At 44.1% G+C, this 21,230-nt stretch overlaps 1 pseudogene; it reads left to right on the top strand.

Moving 5' to 3' along the window:
• Positions 1-7,480: 7,480 nt before the first annotated feature.
• Positions 7,481-20,653, top strand: LOC112867475 (actin-related protein 2/3 complex subunit 3 pseudogene; annotated as a pseudogene).
• Positions 20,654-21,230: the final 577 nt, after the last annotated feature.

Consider the following 21,230-nt stretch of genomic DNA (forward strand, 5'->3'; position numbering starts at 1 on the left):
AGAAAACTGGGGCTTAGAGAAGTTCAGCAGCTTTCTTAAGGTCGGGCAGGTGTGAAGCTGGGCTTTGGTCATTTATTAATTCAAAATACATTTACCGAGAACCTGTGTATTCAGGCCTGTGTTACACGGCAGAGAAAGCATAAGAAAACAGGGTCATGCCCTCTTGAGCCTTAGGATCTAGTGGGGAGACAGTAAGCAAGTAAACAAACAGTAATCACAGATCATGAGGGCTGCTAGGAACTCAATAGCAAGGCTATGTGATAGATGGTAATTGGCAAGGGGGTGTAGGGTGAGCTCCTCTGAGGACGTGAGTCAGGGATGAGCCTGTCTGACTCTGGAGTTCTTGGCCACTACGCAACACGGCTAGGATCCGCCACAGGGGCAAGGTGGGTTGCAGGGGAAAACCTGGGGCAGGAGGTCAGATGGAAGGACTCTGGCAACATGGTAACTGAGGAGGGGCCAAGAACGGTGTTCAAAGGGAAGATGTGCCCCCAGATTGCCCACTCCCCAGAAATACGGCTCCCAGCCATGGGAGTGGGCATGAGTGGGTAGACTAGGGAGAGGCCTAAGGAGGTAGACCATTCCTGGGAGCTCTGGTGGGTCTATTTTCTTGCAGTTCAAATGTGGAAAAAGTCAGAGCCTCTGGCCCTTGACTCCAAGGTCAAGAGCCCCATCTTCTGGTCTATTGTGCAAATTACAAAAGGAATTAGGCCACAGAACCTGCCTCTGAGGCTGCCTGAGGCAGCCACTATCCGAGGCGCTGCAGAAGACAGGCTCTCCCCTAGCAGCACTATTTTGGTCTCTCCTTCCCAGAGGAGGCTGGCTCACTTGGCTCCACGCTCCAGGCTCTAGGCTCCTAGGCTCTAATTCTCCCTAAACTGCTTGGAAAAGTGCAAATATGCAGCTCTCAACCCGGCCAGCAAAGCGGTCTCTAGAGGAGCTGGAAGGAGGATAATCAGCCAAGGACACCACGTCGCAATGATCACTTTTCCAAAGAAAGCAGAAAAAACAGTGGGATCGAATGCAGGGCCTCTTGAGGCCTATACAGGTGCTTGGCCCAGAAGGAGGCATACGATGCACAGGAAAAAGCAAAGTATGAGTAGAGAAAAAGACACACACACACGTGCACACACACGTCCACAGGGAAGCAAGGAGGCATGCTACATGGATGACCTCAATCCTTGCAATCACTCTGCGAGGTAGGTTCTATCATCCCATTCGCTAGATGAGAAAACTGAAGACTGAAGCTTAGAGATACAACTTGCCCCATCATACAGCCAGCACGGTTAATAAGTGAAGAGGATGCTAAGCTCTGAGCTCAGGTGTATCTGATTCCAGAGTACGCAGGCTTAACCACTCACTGCCTCCCATGGGTCTGTCCGGGGCTTGCTTCCTTCCCCAACTTTTTTTTTTTTTTTTTTTTTTTTTTTTTTTTTAATTTTTTTTTTTTTTCAACGTTTATTTATTTTTGGGATAGAGAGAGACAGAGCATGAACGGGGGAGGGGCAGAGAGAGAGGGAGACACAGAATCGGAAACAGGCTCCAGGCTCCGAGCCATCAGCCCAGAGCCTGACGCGGGGCTCGAACTCACGGACCGCGAGATCGTGACCTGGCTGAAGTCGGACGCTTAACCGACTGCGCCACCCAGACGCCCCCTTCCACAACTTTTATAGGCTCCATCATGTCTCCATGGCTTCCAAATATGGCTATCCTTCCAGATTTTGTCTCCAGATCCTTCTCTAATACCAGCGGGGTTTCTTTTCAAGCTTTTATTTATTTATTTTGAGAGAGAGAGAGATCACACGAGCAGGGAGGGGCAGAGAGAGAGGGAAAGAGAATCCCAAGAAGACTCCGCACTGCCAGCGCAGAGCCCGACGCGGGGCTCGAACTCACAAACCTCGAGATCATGACCTGAGCAGAAGTTGGACGCTTAAATGACTGTGCCATCCAGGTGCCCCTAATACCAGTAGTTCTTAAACTCTGGGGGAAGAGAACAGGTCTTGAACCCACTGGGGACATGATTAAAATCTATGGGACTCTCTTTTCAGATAACTACACAAAGCCTCAAATTTTGCATATAATTGTAAGGGTGTGTTCACAGCCTTCCCAGGGAAGCACCAAACACCTATATTATCTTTAAATATTGGCTGAAAAACATTGAAATTCTTTTATTCAGAAACAAAAAGGCAAAAACACAAGAAACTCAAAATGTCTGAGCAAATTGCTCAGTCACATAACTGCAACCAATTTTTTTCATCAAAAGCATCTTAATTTCCCCATCATTTTACCATATCCCTTGCTGTGTTCAAACCATCAGAAGAGCCACCAGAACAGATTCCAGACTTCACTGGCTATTAAGTAGCTCCCAATTTCCAGCTGTGTCTTATACCTGATTCTGTTCTCCCCCACCCTTTCTTCTTAATTACACATCTAAACCCAAGGAAAGGTTAGAGGAAAAGACATCAGGATCCGAGGAAAGACTTAATTAGGGCTTGTTTGTGCTGTGGTCTGGGAGTATTTCCTGGGGGGCTGGGGGGAGAGAGGATTCTTTGTCTAGCTAAAAAGGTCATGCAGGTGCATGGTTTTGCCTTCAGCCCTTTGCCAAGTCACAGCATATCGGAAGAGACTACCGCATACAATTTCTTTGTTCACAGCCTGCTGCCAGCCTGAAACACTACACATCATAAGGGAAGAACAATGAAACGCCACGAAAGTGGACTCCTGACTGGGAAAATCCCTCCCCCGCCATTCGTCATCATCAACGTGGTCCACAGAAATTCCCCAGACTGTACTCATTCACACCTTGCTCCAGACCAAGTAGAGGGAACCCCCATAAGATGGCAAAAACCAACACTCTGCCTCATGTGGAATCACGAGTAAGATATTTGCACAGAGGCAGAGGTAGGAGGGAGCAGACCACAAGAGAAAAGCAGGCCTTTGAGGAAAGAAGCCTTGAGATTTCCAGATCCAGGTGGGCAATCATTCAGGAATTTAGGAGAAGTGGGTGTTAACCAAGATCCATTTGCCAAGTCCTTGATATCAGATCCAAACACATCTGTATTAATGAAATACACCTGTTTTATCCGTTTCTCGTCAAACGCAGATGCTTAGAAATCAGGCAGTTTCATTCCACATCTTATCTGCTTGGGGATAAGACCTCTTGAGCTTGTTATTATGCTAAGCAGGCAAGTTCTTCCCTTCCCTTTTAGCCAGTATGCCTAGGATATCCTTAAGGTGGCAGCACATTCAACAGCTCACATTCCTAGAATTCTATATACTCTTAACTTTTTTGTATCCCCTTCTCTGGATCTGTCTGACACTGTCTTCACCCATTCATCTGTCTATGGATACTCACGTTGTTTCCATGTCTTGGCTATCGTGAATAATGCTACAATAAACGTGGGGATGCAGGTATTTCTTAAACATAGTGATTTCATTTCCACTGGGTATATATCCAGAAATGGGATTGCTGGATTATATGGTAGTTCTATTTATTTATTTATTTATTTATTTATTTATTTATTTATTTGGATCTGTAAATGCACACAGAACATTTGACAGATTCTAAAGCTGAAGTGTGGCTGGAATAGGGACATAACTCTTACCTACTTATCTCTAGAATCGCATTATCTGACATAGATATAAATCCAAGCCAAGCTACTCTTGCTCCTAGGGAAACATCCCTTGAGGCCTTTTATTTTGCAGTTAATAAAAAAGAGACCCATTCAGACATTTGGGCTGGGGCAAAAGGGAACAGACACAGAATTTGAACGTATTTCCCTGATATGTCTTTTTCTACCCCTAATCTTGTGCCACATTGAAAAGGCCAGCTTCCTCTTTAAAGAAGGCAGAGGTTCTCTGGTCTTTTCTCATAAAATATAAGAAAGAATGTTTGCTAGATTTACCAAGGACACCCAGAGCTATGAGATGGCCAGCCAATGAAGAGCTGAGAAAAAAAAAAATCCAGCCTTAAAACAGATACAGAAACAATCAACTTTGTTTGGCATAAGCAAAATGAACTAATGCCAGCACAATTTAATTCTAACCTATTAGTTTGGGTCTCTCCAGAACTTCTGGTCCCTGTCCCCTAAGAATTGTTGGAAGGGACTTACAAAACATATGTATGTAAATTTTATACAAATTACTTTTAAATGATAAACCAATATAGGGGCGCCTGGGTGGCTCAGTCAAGCGTCTAATGCTTGATTTCGGCTCAGGTCATGATCTCACGGTTCATGAGTTCAAGCCCCATATCGGGCTCCCCGCTGACAGTGGAGAGCCTGCTTGGGATTCTCTCTCTTCTCTCTCATTCTCCTCTCTCTGCCTCTGTCTCTCAGTAAATAAATAAACTTTTAAAAATGAATGATAGATCAATATAGATATAGAAACAGATATGACTAGAGAGAGAGAGAGAGAGAGGAATAAAGTAAATATGGCAAGATGTTAACAATTCTGGAATCCAGAGGAGGCTTTACCGATGTCCATTGTCCTTGTTTTTCATCTCCCCACTATGTTTGAAATTTTCATAATTAAAAGTTGTAATGTATATAATTGTTGGATCTAATTATATATTGTACACCTGAAACTAATGTAATATTTTATATCCACTATACTGTAATTTTTTTAAATATTAAAATCACACCGTTAGCTCTTAAAACAAAACACAATTTTCTCCTGGGAAAAAAAATGTCGGGAAATAGCCAAAAAAGGCAGGGGATGAAAGTGAAATAAAGACATTTTCAAAAACACAAATAATCAAACAAAAAAAGGCTTCCATCAAACAGCCAAATCCCTAGGCCAGTGGGCACTACTTCAGGACATCGCTGCCCTGAATTGGCCAAAGGACAAAAGTACAAATTGCCACCGAAATAGAAGAGTCTCGCCCAAAGCAAGATGACTCAGTACGTTTTAAAGATAAAGGATGGGCAAAAGTATGCCACATAGGGGCACCTGGGTGGCTCAGTCAGTTAAGAGTCCGATTCTTGATTTTGGCTCAGGTCGTGATCTCACAGTTTGTGGGTTCGAGCCCTGCATTGGGCTCTGTGCTGACAGTGAGGAGCCTGTTTGGGGTTCTGTCTCTCTCTCGCTCTCTGCCCCTCCCTCCCGCCTCTCAAAATAAATAAATAAACATTTTTTTAAAAGCATTAAAGGGGCGCCTGGGTGGCGCAGTTGGTTAAGCATCTGACTTCAGCCAGGTCACGATCTCGCGGTCCGTGAGTTCGAGCCCCGCGTCGGGCTCTGGGCTGATGGCTCAGAGCCTGGAGCCTGTTTCCAATTCTGTGTCTCCCTCTCTCTCTGCCCCTCCCCCGTTCATGCTCTGTCTCTCTCTGTCCCAAAAATAAATAAATGTTAAAAAAAAATTAAAAAAAATAAAAGCATTAAAAAATATACCACATAGACAAAATAAAGAAAGATGTGGGGGAAGGTGGGGGGAAGGAGTAATGGAAGGAATGAAAAGCAGGAAAACAAGATCCTACCTTGCTAATACTGGTTTAAGGTAAAAATTATAGGCACTTTATAACAATAAAGATTTACTTTACCAGGAGGATTTAACAAATACCTGTGCAACCAAATAACATAGCAACAAAGTTTACTGAAAAAACAAGAAGGAATCAACACACATATTATTAGTGTAAGAGTTTATTTTACCCCTCTTAGCCTGTGACAGAACAATACAAAAAAATAAAGACGTACATTTGAGTAACAAAATTGATATGATTGATCTAATTGATATATATTGAACTCTATACTTTGAAAACAAAAAATACATCTTTTGAAGGGCTTATGGAAAATTCACCAGAATCGACTATTAGACCAAAAGAAAACTGAATAAATTCTATAGCTTAATAGACATTCTATTATGATAATGTAATTAAACTTGAAATAGGTAACACAAAGTTTTTTAAACTCTACTAAATGGAATTTTAAAAAGTCTTAAGTAATTAATTCATAAGAAGAGAAATTAAAACTGAAATTGCAGAAGACTAGAGACAAAAATATTTTATTGATTTAAATAGTAAAACACATAAATGTGAAAATGAAAATAAATGAATTAAACATCCCACTCACAAGGTTAAAAAAGGAGCCACAGAAAAACTAAAGACTTCCTAAAGATAAAACTAGAAACTTAAATGAGAAAACAGAAAAACAATAGAGCTTATAAATGTATTTGGGAACTTTTCAAACTATATCACAAAGCTATAGTGATCAAAACAGTATGGTACTGGCATAAAATCAGACACATAGACCAATGGAACGGAACCAAGAACCCAGAAGTAAACTCATGCATATTCAGTCAACTAACGTTTGACAAGAAAGCCAAGAATACTCAGTGGGGAAAATAGTCTCTTCAACAAATGCAGTTGGGAAAGTTGGATATTCATATGCAAAAGAATGAAAGTCTTCATTCACGAAACTTAACTCCAAATGCATTAAAGACTTCAATGTAAGACCTAAAACCGTAAAACTCCTAGAAGAAAACATAGAGAAAAGGTCCTTGACATTGGTCTTGGCAATGATTATTTTGGATATGACACCAAAAGCACAAGCAACAAAAGTAAGAATGAATAGGTAGGACTACATTAAACTTAAAAGCTTCTGCCCATCAAAGCAAATTATCAACAAAAGGAAAAGGCAGTCAATGGGAGAAAAATCTCAAAAAATTAAAAGTAGAGTCTACGGGAATGGGAAAAAATATTTGCACACCATATATCTGGTAAAGGGGTTAATATCCAAAAGGTATAAGGAATCCATGCAACTCAATGGCAAAAAAAATAAATCCAATTAAAAATGGGCAAAGGATATAAACAGACATTTTTTCCAAAGAAGACATGCATATGGTCGACAGGAATATGACAAGATGCTCAACATCACTAATCAACAGGGAAATGCAAAACAAAACCACGATGAGCTATCACTTCACACCTGTTAGAATGGCTATTACCAAAAAGACAAGTAACAAGTGTTGGTAAAGATGTGGAGAAAAGGGGACTCTTGTGTACCATTTGTGGGAATATATATTGGTGCAGCCACTATGGAAAAGAGTCATAATATTTCCTCAAAAGAAAAAAACTAGAAATAGAACTACCATATGATCCAGCAATCCCATTTCTGGATATATACCCAATGGAAATGAAATCACTATGTTTAAGAAATACCTGCGTCCCCATGTTTATTGCAGCATTATTCACAATAGCCAAGACATGGAAACAACCTGAGTATCCATAGACAGATGAATGGGTAAAGACAATGTCGTGTACACACACACACACACACACACACACACACACACACACACACAGGAATATTAGTTAGCTTATATAACCATTAAAAAGAGAGAAGGAAATTCTGTCATTTGTAACAATATGAATGGACCTTGAGGGCATTACACTGAGTGAAATAAGTCAGACAGAGAAAGACAACTACTGTAGAGTATCGCTTATGTGTGGAATCTAAAAATGCCAAATTCATAGAGAGTACCATGGTGGTTGCCAAGGGCTGGAGGGTAAGGAAAATGGGGAAGTGTCAGCCAAAGTGCACAAACTTCCAGTCATAAGATACATAAGTTCTGGGGATCTAAGGTACAGCATGGTGACTGTATTATATACCTCAAAGTTATGTGAAGTAATGGATGTATTACTAACCTTATTGTGGTAATCAGTTTGTAAATATATACATGTATCAAATCATCACGTTGTACACCTGAAACTTGCACAAAGTTTTATGTCAATTATATCTCAATAAATCTGGGAAAATATATACTCAAGACTAATTCTTTTCCTTTGAGTAATCTCTACACCCAACGTGGGGCTCGAACTCATAACCCCCAGCTCAAGAATCACATGCTCTTCTGACTGAGCCAGCCAGGTGCCCCTCAAAACTAATTCTTTAGGGGGGAAAAAACCATCAGCTAACCAAATCATAGCATGGGGGAAGGGTAGGTAAAGGGGAAAACATAAATGCAAAAAATAGTAAACAAGAATATGTAAATGAGACTATTTCTTTGATGCGAAGAAATTTTGCTCAACTCTGTGTAAGTAAAAATATCAATTAAATGGCAAATGCTCTATAAAAAGGAAGACTGTTAGAAGAAAAAGAAAATCCAGTGGATGGCAGTGGGGAGAGGGAGAGACAAGAAAGTTTCAAATACTCTCCACTGAAAAGATGAATGAGGGGCACCTGGGTGGCTCAGTCGGTTAAGTGTCCCACATTTGGCTCAGGTCATGGTCTCATGGTTCGTGAGTTTGAGTCTCAAGTCGTGCCCTGTGAAAACAGTTCAGAGCTGGAGCCTGCTTCAGATTCTGTATATCCCTCTCTCTCTGCCCCTCCCTGCTCACACTCTGTCTCTCTCTCTCAAAAATAAACATTAAAAAAAAGGGGGGGGTGCACCTGGGTGGCTCAGTCAGTTGAACATCTGACTTTGGCTCAAGTTATGATCTCACAGCTCATGGGTTCAAGCCCTGCATCGGCTTCGTGCTGACAGCTCAGAGCCTGGAGCCTGCCTCAGATTCTCTGTCTCTCTGGGCCCCTCCCCCCACTCATGCAACACTCTCTCTCTCTCAAAAATAAACATTAAAAAAAAAAGATGAATGAACTCAAGCCCAGATGCATTCATGTGTGACTCTAACCAGAACAACAAAGCCACATTATTCTTAGCAGGAAAACACTACAAGTATTCCCAGGAAAGTCAGAAACTAGTTAAGGATGATCACAGTCACCTTCATTACTTAATGGGTAGGAGGGATTAGCCAATGGACATTACTAACAGAAAAACATAAAACATATAAAAAATCATAAAGGAATACACTAGGTAATCATAAACCTGGAAAACCTACGAGAATCAACTGAAAACTGCCACAGACAAAAAGGCAATTCAGAAAAGTGGCTGGGCACAAGATTATTGTACAAAACTCAATAGCTTTCCTATTAACACAAAGCACAACTGATTAGAACAAGAGAAGATTCTTGTTACAGTAATAAGCAAAGAGATCAAAGGTCTTAGCAAACAAGTAATATGCAAGAACTATAGGGAAAAAATCAAGTTCTGCCGAGTGGCACAAAAGCCTTGACTAAACCAAAAGGCACACCCTGTTTGGTAGGAAAAACTTTTATTTTATTAAAGATGTTAATTCTCCTTTTACTCATCTATAAATTTTAGAACATAATAAACTTATCAGCTGGGTTGATATGTGCTCCCTAGCACACAGCACTGTACCCCATACTAATACTCTCTATTTCTTTTAAGGGCAAAAACATCCAAGGAAACTCAGAAAAAAAAAAACAAAAACAAAAACAAAAAAAAACCCAAGTATCTAGTGAGATCCCTTCCTCACTCCTTACCAGTTCTGGAAGGAATATGCTCCAGAATGAGCTTTACACTGGGAGCCTCTTTCCTCGAAGAACACCTGAGAAAGGGCCCCGTGATGGGTCCCTTGACGGGAATTCAATTCTACCCTCTCCCTCCAGACCCACAGCACCGAGGTCTGGCTCTGGCAGCCCCTGCTCCCTGCGGCCCACACCTTCCTGTGGCCACAATGCTGGACAGCCTTGGATCTTGTAACAGCCTTGGAACACCATGTTCCCGAGCTGCCACCTCTGAGCGACACTTCAGAGCACGGGGAGCTCCAGTCCTTACCATCGGAAAGCTCTGCCTTGTGTCTGAGAGACGCTGTCAGGGGTTTAATTGTGCCCTCCGCACCCTCCCCCAAATATGTTGAAGTCCTAACTCCCAGTACCTTCAGAATGGGATTTTAGTTGGAAATAGAGTCACTGCAGGTGTGATTATTTAAGATGAGGTCGGATCGCAGTAGAGTGGGCCCCTGATCCGATATGACTGGTGTCCTTATAAAAAGACAGCCATATGAAGACACAGAGAGACAGTCACGTGAACACTGAGGATTAGAGGGTTGTGTCTACAGTCCTAGGAACCACAAAGAAGGAAGCATTCTCCTACAAGCTTTATTTTTTTTTTTTTTTTTATTTTAGAGAGTGAGGGCACATGTGAGCAGGGGAGAGGAGCTGAGGGAGGGGGAGAGAGAGAGAGAGAGAGAGAGAGAGAGAGAGAGAGAGAGGCTACACGCTCAACGCAGAGCCCAACTCAGGGCTTGATCCCAGGACCCTGGATTCATGACCTGAGCCAAAGTCAAGAGGCGGACACAGCCTACTGAGCCACGCAGGCACCAACCCCCCACCAACTACAGATTTTAGAAGGAGCGTGGCCCTGCAGATTTCCCCAGGACTGTGTGACAATACATTTCTGTTTGGAGTCACCTCGTTTGTGGTACTTTGTCTCATAGCAGCCCTGGAAATTAACACACGTCTATGATCAGAAGCTGTGCACTCTCCACTCTCCCCCACCGGGGCAGGAAACGGAGCTCCTGGTGGAAAAACAGAGGGTTTTAAACAGGGAATGCTGACCAGTTCAGCTAAGAGTGTGCTTTCCTAAGCAAGGAGCCCAAGCTTGAGAGGCACACCCTCAGGGCATGACATCACCCCAGTACCTTTGTCCTTTCAAATGCCTCCAGTTCACCCAGCTTCCACCTAAGGACTGACGGGTGGAAGTCAGTCCCTGGTTGACTACCAGCCCTGTGCTGCAGCAAGGCTGCTGGGCCAGCACCACACTGGCCCTGTGGTTACTCAACATTGGTAACCCAAGGGTCTTGGGGAGAGAGTGGGCCTCAGAGGACCCCAGACTGTACTTCGGGATCCTACATCATTGCATATGGTGCCTGGAGCGCTAAATTCTGTGGACTCGCCGGGGCATGTTTTTTGTAGCCCAAATTGGAAGGGCCACCCGGGTGACACATACGCCCCTCACTCTACCTGCGTCTCTCCCACTCACCCACCTGGCAAACTTTTACTCATTCTTCACAAACCAGGTCATGGCCCCTCTTTCTCCAACAGGCGAAGTTAATGGCTCCCTCCTTCGTGCCACCCCCGGATCCCCTACATCCGTTCTTCTGTTACAGCTCTTCCCGCATTCTGAAGACATTGTCAAATACATTAATCTTTCCAACTGTGGGCAGAATGGTAGAACATTCTCGCCTGTTCCAGGACAAAATCTCTCTCCTGAGATCATTTTGTTTGTAGCTGGTGATCTCCCTCATCAAAGAGTTCCCTGAGAGAAATGTCCTTTGCCTTCCTCTGGTGCTACCCCCGACTTGCACTGAAGTTACCCTCAGGAAATGCAACCACAGCTGCTGTCTGCAACACTTCCTACTTCCAAGAAGGCACCCTGAGAACCCCGTTACTTCTCTCCGGTGCTTTCTAGCCCTTGTCTCCAGGGAACCAGGCAGTCCAATTTGTTTAATGCCATGTGATCTGCTGCATCCACAGCACATATTATGGTCTTAATTTAATTTATTATAGACATTGTGACATGAGTCTGTATTTCTGAAAAACAGGTCACCTCTTACATTACTTACTTGGCCATCAGCCTTCTCCTAGTTGACAAGGGTGGAAATCTGTATGTCTGTTTTCTAGTAATGGATAATATTTTCTGCTGGTATAAAAATCAAAAACCTTGGTAATGTTCATAACCTTTGACCCAACAAGTTCCACTTCTAGAAGTTTACCCCAGGAAAATGACCAGACCCATGCACCCAGGGGGTTTACAGCAGCACTATTTACATGCAACAGAGGAGATTCTAGAGGGGAATTTGGGTATAACCTTTCCAAAGCAAACATGAGGGACATATTTGGCCATAGAACATCAACAGGCTTGAGCCCAAGGTTGTAATGAAGTAGAGAAATGGTGATGTCCCTAGGTTGGCCAGCACTAACAGGGACTGAGGTGCAGCATGCCCTGAGAGGCTTGGAGATAGGCCAGACACCTGACCAGGCTCTTGCCTCTCTAGTCTTGGGGTCATCTCACCCCCCAAGGGAAAGTCAACCAGTTCTCCTGGCTTCCCATGTATCTCCAAGTTCTACCAGGGAGATTGGCTGGTTCAAGGGCATCTCATAGGATAAAGCCTAGGAGGATGGGTGGTCCATCCCTCCCAATCCAATATGTCCTCACCTTCTCCACTATTAGTCACCACTCAGCTCCCTACCTCTGCTCCCTAGAGATCCAAAAGCATCATTTTCTAAGTTTTTCTTGGAAGTTTCTCTTTGCTTCCTCCCTGCCAGGCCTGGTTTTAAGTGAACATAGCTCCCCGCCCTAGCAATACATTAATTCAGTGCACACACTATTTATTGGTCAGATTCTTTATTTGGGTTGCAAGTAACAAAAACACACTCAAAAAAATTTCAACCAAAACAAGGAAAAAAGAAGAAAAGGAAAGGAGGAAATAAGAAAAAGGAAAGAAAAGAAAGTTGAAGGGGGGCCTGGATGGCTCAGTCAGTTGAGCATCCAACTCTCAATTTCAGCTCAGGTCATGATTCCAGGGTCATGGGATCGAGCCTGCATTGGGCTCTGAGCTGAGCATGGACCCTGCTTAGGATTCTTCTCTCTCTCCCTCTGCCCCTCTGTGAGTGCTTTCTCTCTCTAAAAAGAAAGAAAAGAAGGAAGGGAGGGAGGGAGGAAGGGAGAGTGGGAGAGTGGGAGGGAGGGATGGAGAAAGGAAGGAAGGGAGGGAGGGAAGGAGGAAAAGGAAAGAAAGAAAGAAAGAAAGAAAGAAAGAAAGAAAGAAAGAAAGAAAGAAAGAAAAAGAAAGAAAGAAAGAAAGAAAGAAAGAAAGAAAGAAAGAAAGAAAGAAAGAAAGAAAGAAAACAAAGTTGAAAAGGGAGAAGTCTAGGAATAAATGACTTCAGACACACTTCCTCTCACTCTTTCCTTTATTGTCTGCTTTCTCAGTATTGGCTTCATGTTCAGGCTGACTCTCCTTCTCCTGCTACGGCCATGGTAGCTAGCCATTAGCAGCTCTCAACTTAATCCTCTTCTCAGCTAATGATTCCACAGTGGTCACGTGGGTGGAGGGTAGGACGTATGGGCAGGAGGGAAAGGTTTTTTGTTTTGTTTTGTTTTGTTTTTTATGCTGGTTTCAGGAAATATCTCAGAGGAGGCTCTGAGTAGTCTGCTTTGGGTACTATGCCTAACCCTAACCCAAACACTGTGGCCAAAGGATCGCAGGTTCACTGTTGGTGCTGGGGAGTGAGTTGGGCCTCATTTGAATTTCATGGACTAAGAATCAAAGGGAGGTAGTCCCCTGATGATATGCCAGACAAAGAAGGTGTGGTCCTTTACACTTGACTGTCCCAACCCCTGTGTGTCCTTGTGCATAGTCAAGCTTCCCAATCTCTCCTGCATTTGGTCAGGAGTCAACTTCCACAGACTAACATTTTTGTGCTCAGCAGGCAGCCCCGGGTTCCAAAGCTGTCATCAGGCTCCATGCAGCTCCTGACATCAGATTTGGGTGTATTCTTAGGGAAACAGCAACACTGACTAAGCAGTGGGATTCCTAGAGTTTGCCCGTAAGTCAGGCTTCACCCTGAGTGAAGCCCGCTTCCCTTGTCTACCCGGAGACCGAGTCCACGACGGCAGGCCCTGGACAGAAATGGGAACTCTGTCCAACATGTGGTTGTACAGCTTGTGTCCTGACACAGTTCTGCACTGGCCCAGAGGAAGGGGGAATTTTTCACAATTCATACAGCTTTTAAGAATTCACCAGGCTCCTTCCAGGCTAATAAGCACCTGTATGCAACATAGGTACAGATAAGGAGTGCTTGCACCAAGGGTGATACAGGAAGAATTTCAAGGCTTGGACTTAGACCCGAGCGACATGGCTCGAGTATCAGAATGATTGCTTTATGAGATACTTTGTTGTTCCTGGGTATGACGTGGCAGAGGTAGAAAGGTAACGAACCCATGGTCCTGTACTGTCTGGTCTGGCCAACGTCTTGCTCCCCATTGACTGCCGACACCTCCAGACTCTGGAGTGAGGTGTTTCTCTGGGAATTGACACAAGAGGCCGTGGGGAGTGGCAGCCACCCACCTGGATGTACCTTTGTCTCATTTCCCTCCTGTGTACTGCTTTCAGCTGCTTTAGGAGTAAACCAAAATGAAAGAACTTTGAGCAGGATCCAAGTGGTCATTCTTGCCCACTCTCAATCCCAGACCAAACTTCATGGGTCAGTCAAGCTCATGGAGCTGCAAGGCTCCTACTGAAACTCTGAAAATGAGTAAATAAAACTTTCGGGTGGAGTTATAGTCACCTACCAAGAAAGCCACACCTTGGCTCCACTGACTGTCCTACTCAGGCTTAAGTGGCCCCAGCACTTTTAGTAGAGTTCAATGGCTCTCCTTAGGTGGGGAGAGAGAGTGGCCTGGTGTGCCTGTGTTGTTGTTGTTGTTGTTATTGTTGAACACAGAGTGTTTACCATCTCTGAGCAAGTAAGCGATTTGTAAATATTATCTCATCTAAATTTCACAGCAGACCCTTATCATCTCTGAGGTTAAACAACTTGCCCACATTACAGAACCACCAGCAACTGAGGGACTTCATGCAGTCACTCTCTGTCTCCTTGAATTGGGGGTAGTTCTATCAGCCCTTCCCCCCCACCCAGCCCCATATACCGAGCTGCATATACCCCATTGCATTATGGGTTCTGTAGATAATTCTAGTTTTCGTAGACTCAAGGCAAAATCTTAAAGCCCACAGAGGAGGTCTAGGTCCTTTAGGCTGGTGCCCCCAGATTTCCCTTTGATCCAGTCAGCCCACTGGGTTCTCTCATATCAGAGACACCAGGGAGGGATGGATCCCGTGAGCAGCATCAGCTCCAGCTCAACAGTGTCAACAGGGACCCCGGTTCTGTTGTCCCTCTGCTCCACCCTGACATTGTGTGGGCTTTATTCTCAGGTAGGCTTCTCAGGGGCTGTCTTATTCTTGAGACTGTTTTTTCAAAAGGAATGAGAGCTTTCTCAGAGGTTCCCAGCAGATACTCTTCTTTGCCCATCCCTGGCAAGGAGAATGGGACCACAGGGTTGAGCTTAGATTAATCACCAAGGGACCAATAAATGCCAAGGGGTAAACTGCCCAGACCACTCTAGATATTATGATTGATAAGAAATATATATTGGGGGGGGGGGCACCTGGATGGCTCAGTCGGTTAAGTGTCTGACTTTTGATTTCAGCTCAGGTCACGATCTCACAGTTCATGAGTTTGAGCCCCACATTGGGCTCGGCGTTGATGGTGCGGAGCCTGCTTGGGATTCTCTCATTCTCTCTCTCTCCCCCCGCCACTCGTGAGCATGCTCTCTAAATAAATAAATAAATAAAGTTTAAAAAAAAAAGAAAGAAAAAATAGATATATTTGGTCTTCACCCACGGTTCCTGGCTCACAGCTCCCAAAACCCTTGCCATTTCTGGAAGTGTTGAGAGCTTAAAGGTGTCTCTTGTGTAATGCTAATGAGGTGACTTTTGCACTGCACCTAAAGATGGGGGTTAGTTGCCACGGGAGCCAACCATGTGATCAGAGGGTTGGAACTTTCGGTCCTACCTTATGACCTCCAGGGAGGGGGGATGGGCTGGAGGTTGAATCATTTCGCCAATGGTCAATGATTTAATCAACCCTGCCTGTATCATGAAGCCTCCATAAAATCCTGGAAGGACAAGGTTCATAGAGCTTCCAGGTTGGTGAACACACGATTTGGGAAGAGTGGTGTGCCTGGAAAGGGCTTGGAAATTCCACACCTCTTCCCACATCCCTTGCCCTATGCAACTCTTCCTTCTGGCTATCCCTAAGTTATATCCTTTTACAATAATCAAGTAATCTAGCAAGTGAAATGTTTCTGAGTTCTGTGAGCCATTCTAGCAAGTTAATCAAAGCCAGAAAGGGGGTCTTGGGAACCTCTGATTTAAAACCAGTCCATCAGAAGCACAGGTAACAACACAGGCTTGCAACTGGCTTCTGAAGTGGAGGAGGGGGGCAGTCTTATAAGATGGAACCACTAACCTGTGAATCTGATACTGCCACTGTCTTCAGAACTGACTTGAATTGCAGGATACCCAGCAGGTGTCTGAGAACCACTTGTTGGTGGGAGGAAGCCTACACACACGCACACACACACACGGACACACACACGCACACCCATGCAGGTACGAGCGTGTGTTGGAAGTGGGGCCAAGAACTTAATTTACCTTGAAACTTAGCGCCTGTGGGTTCAGCAAGATATCAAATGCCAGGACAGGATGACACATCACAGAGTCCATCAGGGCCCTAAAACTCCCTCCCCAGCTCCCTGCAGGGGGCCTGCTGCCTCTATGCTTGAGGCATCCTTGTTTGGTACCTGCTAAGTCACTGGGTTTGGTTAAGCCTGGAATAGTTTTCCATGAACCTCTTAGAACAGCTGAACCCCAGGCTATTTTAAGTCTTGATCATTCATAAGTGGAGCCAGTACCTTTTCAAAGTTTGAGTTCACCCCTTATTGTGGCAAAACGCCTGTCACATCTTACTGTAGTCTGGCAGAATGCGCATGTATCAAGGCACCTCTTCAGGTCCCTCTTCTTTAGTAGAAGATATGAAGAAGTGCATTCCTGTTCCTCTCTGAGTTTCTGCAAGAATAATCATGTGTAGGCAAGCGAGATAATCTACATCCCAGATCATTTTTTACCATGGAGTGGTTAAAGGCATCAGGAGTCCCTGAGATGTTCTGGAGCATCCCTTCAAGTTGATAAAACACCACGGACCAGTAAGAATATGTGGGGTTTTTTTTTCCCCTCACTAAGCATGGATTTTTCTTATGCCATTCCCCACTAAATACCAACCCCCTCTCTGGCAATAGGTCCCACCTCTAAGAAAACCCATGCACATTCCCACTGTGTCCAACTGTTCTACCCACTTACCACTGCGGGGAGTTCATAGGGCCTCAATGATAGTCAGTAGCTCTTCAACGAGTTTCTGTAAATCTTTAATTTTAAACAATAAAATCCACTTTCACTTGCTCTCAGCAAACGTGACCGCCACTCTTTCACGGAGAAAGAAAAGGTTATTCTAGTTTAGGGCTGCCTTTTCAGGCTCCGCCCTTGATCTCGGGGTGTTTAGAAATCACTGAGATCAAATCGCCCCGGATTTATCCACAGGTCCACGTTGAACAAACCCAGAAGGGGGTGGAGGGGTGGGACCTGGCCCTGTGTGGTCTCTGCCTACTCCTTACCACACCTGGGAAGGAAGGACCATTTTGTACCTACACACTGCCTTTGGAGAGCGCTACATTTTATGAAGGCTGGATTTAAAAATCAGACATCTGGTAGCTGGGAGAGCCAGAATTCAACCCAGTTCTCGCTCCAAAACTGTTTCCACCTTGCCAATATTATATGCTGTTGATATGTCTGTCTAATAGAAACCCCCAGAGAATCCATTAAAAAGCAGAGCCACAAAGAGAGCTCAGTAAGCTGACTTCTTTTATTTTTTTTTTATTTTTTAATTTTTTTTTTAACGTTTTATTTATTTTTGAGACAGAGAGAGACAGAGCATGAACGGGGGAGGGACAGAGAGAGAGGGAGACACAGAATCGGAAGCAGGCTCCAGGCTCTGAGCCATCAGCCCAGAGCCCGACGCGGGGCTCGAACTCACAGACCGCGAGATCGTGACCTGGGCCGAAGTCGGCCGCCCAACCGACTGAGCCACCCAGGTGCCCCAGCTGACTTCTTTTAATAACAACTTTAACCATTTCAGACAATATAGTGAAACAATTTACTAGTTAAGGTAACTGCTACAATCAAGGTGACCCCCTCTCTGGGCTACATCTCTGGAAGGAATCAAAAGGAACTGGTAACGGTGGCTGCCTCTGGGGAGCAAACCTAAGCGACCAGGAATGGAGTAGGAGGGAAACTCACACCTCACTATTCAATGTCTGATTGTTGTGCCATATGAATGTGTAACCTATTGAAAATCAAAATTCCACAGGATTAATAAGCAGTGAGCCAAAAAGTGCAGGGCACCTGGCTGGCTCAGTCAGAAGCGCATATGACTCGATCTCAGGGTAGTAAGTTCGAGCTGCACATTGGGTGTAAAGATTACTAAAAAAAAAAAATAATAATGATAATAATAAAAACTTTTTTAAAAGTTCAGGATATTAAAAAGACACTAGGGGGCACCCAGGTGACTCAGTCAGTTAAGTGCCGGATTCTTGATTTTGGCTCAGATCATGATCTTACCATCGTGAGATCGAGCCCTGCATCCAGGGCTCTGCACTGAGTGTGGAGCCTGAGATTCATTCTCTCTCTCTCTCTCTCTCTCAAATAAAATAATAAAAAATATATATCATGTCCTTTTATTTAAAAAATAAAAATAAAAGGACATTAGAACTACTGTTGAGTTGGGGCACCTGAGTGGCTCAGTTGAGCATCAGACTCTTGATTTCAGCTCAGGTAACATGGGGCTCTTTTCCAACAGTGTGGAGCCTGCTGGAGATTCTCTCTCTCCCTCTCTCCTTGTCTCTCTCTCTCTCTCTCTCGCTCTCTCTCTCTCTCACACACACACACACACAAAATAAATAAACATTAAAAAAAAACTACTGTTGAGTTATTCTATCACCTCTCAATCATTTTCAACCTAAAACAATATTAAACAACATTCAGATGATATCAGATAGCATTTCAACCCTCTCCAATGAAATTTACTGTTTTTTCAAATGTTTAAGAAGATAGGAACCTCTTCTATCTTTTCGGAATAGATTAACGAAGATTTTGCTGTCACCTGGGGGACAGTTTATTATTCCTTTTATTATTTCCCTCTGGGTAAAATGACTGTCAGGCTAAGATCCAATTACCTCTGTCTCAGAAGGTTCAATGCGCATATCTTTTTTTTTTTTTTTTTTTTTTAAGGAAAGCTATTAAACAATAAGATATCATTAACTTGGGGCAGAAAATGTTCTCACAGCAAAACCTTGTGAGCATTTAGATGCTTTATTCTTTGCAATTATTAAAGTTCTCTTTTGCCAAAGGTCCACATAAGATAGATCCTGGGCATCTTGAGTGCTTTTTTGGTTTTAATATAATTTATTGTCAGATTGGTTTCCATACAACATTTAGTGATTTTAAGAAGCCCTTGTGTGATGTAACTAGAAGAGTCCATAGTCACCCTTCACCAATCCCATGTGATTTTCCAAGAGAAGAAAAATTACTCATTGAATGATAGAAGGAGGCTTCTGTTATACAGCAGACAAACTGACCAAGCATTTCCTGCAGTAGGTAATATTTACAACAGCACCCAAAATATAAAATACCAAGAGATTGGGGCACCTGGGTGGCTAAGTCAGTTGAGCATCTGACTCTTGATTTTGGCTCGGGTCATGATCTCACGGTTCATGAGACTGAGCCCCAGGTCGGCAAGGAGCCTGCTTGGAATTCTCTCTCCCTCCCTCTCTCTCTCTCTCTCTCTCTCTCTCTGCCCCTCCCCTGCTCCTGCTCTGTCTCTGTCTCTCAAAAATAAATAAATGTTTAAAAAAAAAAGTTTTTTAAACCAGGTTCCACAGAGGATGAAGATGCCAGCCAGTTCTGCCATAAACGGGGCAGAGGCCTAGAAGGCTGGGCCTAAACCTGTGACCAGCCGTACTTTCCAGTGGATTCTCCATACTCGCCCGATGTCTGCAGTCTCACCTCATGCATAACCACTATATTGGTCAGGTTCTCTGGAGACACAAGATATACAGAGAGAGAGAGAGAGATTTCTTTTAAGGAATTGGCTCACGTAGTTGTGGGGACTGGCAAGTCCGAAACTGGCAGGGCAGGCCAGCAGGCTGGAGACTCAGGCAAATTTTCTATGCTGTAGACTTCAAAGTTGTTTTTTTTTTAAGTTTATTTATTTATTTTGCGAGAGGGAAAATGCAAATGGGGGAGAGGCAGAGAGAGAGGGAGAGAGAAAGAGAGAGAGAGGGAGAGGGAGAGAGAGAGAGAGAGAGAGAGAGAGAGACTCCCAAGCAGGAGCCTGATGCGGGGCTCGAACTCATGAAACTCAAGATCATGACCTGAAGTCAGATGCTTCCCGGATTGAGCCACCTGGGCATCCAAAAAAAAATCTTTTTAAATGTATATGAGGTACACCTTTTCTTTTTGCCTCAGGCTTCTATACGGCCCAGCAGGTCACTATCGTTTATTTTAAATTGATACTTCGGGGCACCCCCAAGATGTCAGTTGATCACTCTTCTGTCGCAAGCCCTGCACCAAACTCATTGGAATCATGGCACTGCTGCCTATCAGAAGTCAGTTCAAACAACCCACCCCTAGACAGACAGAAGGATATAGATATGACGGACAAAGCCATCTATTGCTTGGAGGCCATGTCTTGTTCAGAAACCGTGAGATTAGAATGAGGCTGACAGAAACTTGGTATTCAGAACTCTACATTTTGGAGCATCTTGGTGTCTCATGGAACCCCAAAAATGCGATTCCAAAAGCCACGGTGAGAGAGAAACGCACACCATGGGAATCTCTAGTCTTCCCATGCCTGGAAACCCGGTCTTCCACTTAATTCGGTTTATGCCAAACTTGTCAACAAAGGGGAAGGGGAAATGATGAGGGCCCACGTATAGCAGCTAAGGCAAGAGACTGGACTCTGGCTCTGAGACGCCGAGAAAGGTTTTGACCTTCAGGAGGATAAACCCGGCAAGTGGTGGACCTGCTTTGTAAAGACACGGTTCCTGAACAAAGAGTCTTTCAGGCTCTGAGTCTGGGCAGACGCTGCCTCAACAGCCGGGGGCAGCATTTGAGGGCGGATGTACACGGCTCTTGGCCTTTATTTGATAAAGGGTTATACAGAGACAAGGGAGTATGTCTTTACCTCAAGAGCTCTTTATTATAAAGAATTTGGGTGAGGGAGGGAAGAATGGGCTGTTGAAAGATAATTTGAAATGTTCTGCAATATTAAGCTGGTGCTTAATAAGAATATATAATTAGGGGCGCCCGGGTGGCTCAGTCGGTTAAACACCTGACTTCCGCTCAGGTCAGGATCTCATGGTTTGTGGATTTGAGCGCCGCGTTGGGCTCTGTGCTGATGGCTCAGAGCCCGGAGCCTGCTGCAGATTCTGTCTCTCCCTCTCTCTCTCTGTCCCTCCACCACTCACACTTTGTCTCTCTCTCTCCCTCTCTCTCAAAAATAAAGTAAACATTTAAAAATTAAAAAAAAAAAAAACATAATTACAAAAAATTTCCAGGGGCGTCTGGGTGGCTCAGTCGGTTAAGTGTCTGACATCGGCTCAGGTCACGATCTTGCGGTTCATGAGTTTGAGCCCCGCACTGGGCTCCACGCTGACAGTGCTTGGGATTCTCTCTTTCCCTCTCATTCTCTACCCC

The sequence above is a fragment of the Puma concolor genome, chromosome B4 (assembly GCF_028749965.1).
Source record: "Puma concolor isolate L17-30 chromosome B4, mPumCon1.1.hap2, whole genome shotgun sequence".
In the NCBI taxonomy this organism is placed as follows: domain Eukaryota; kingdom Metazoa; phylum Chordata; class Mammalia; order Carnivora; family Felidae; genus Puma; species Puma concolor.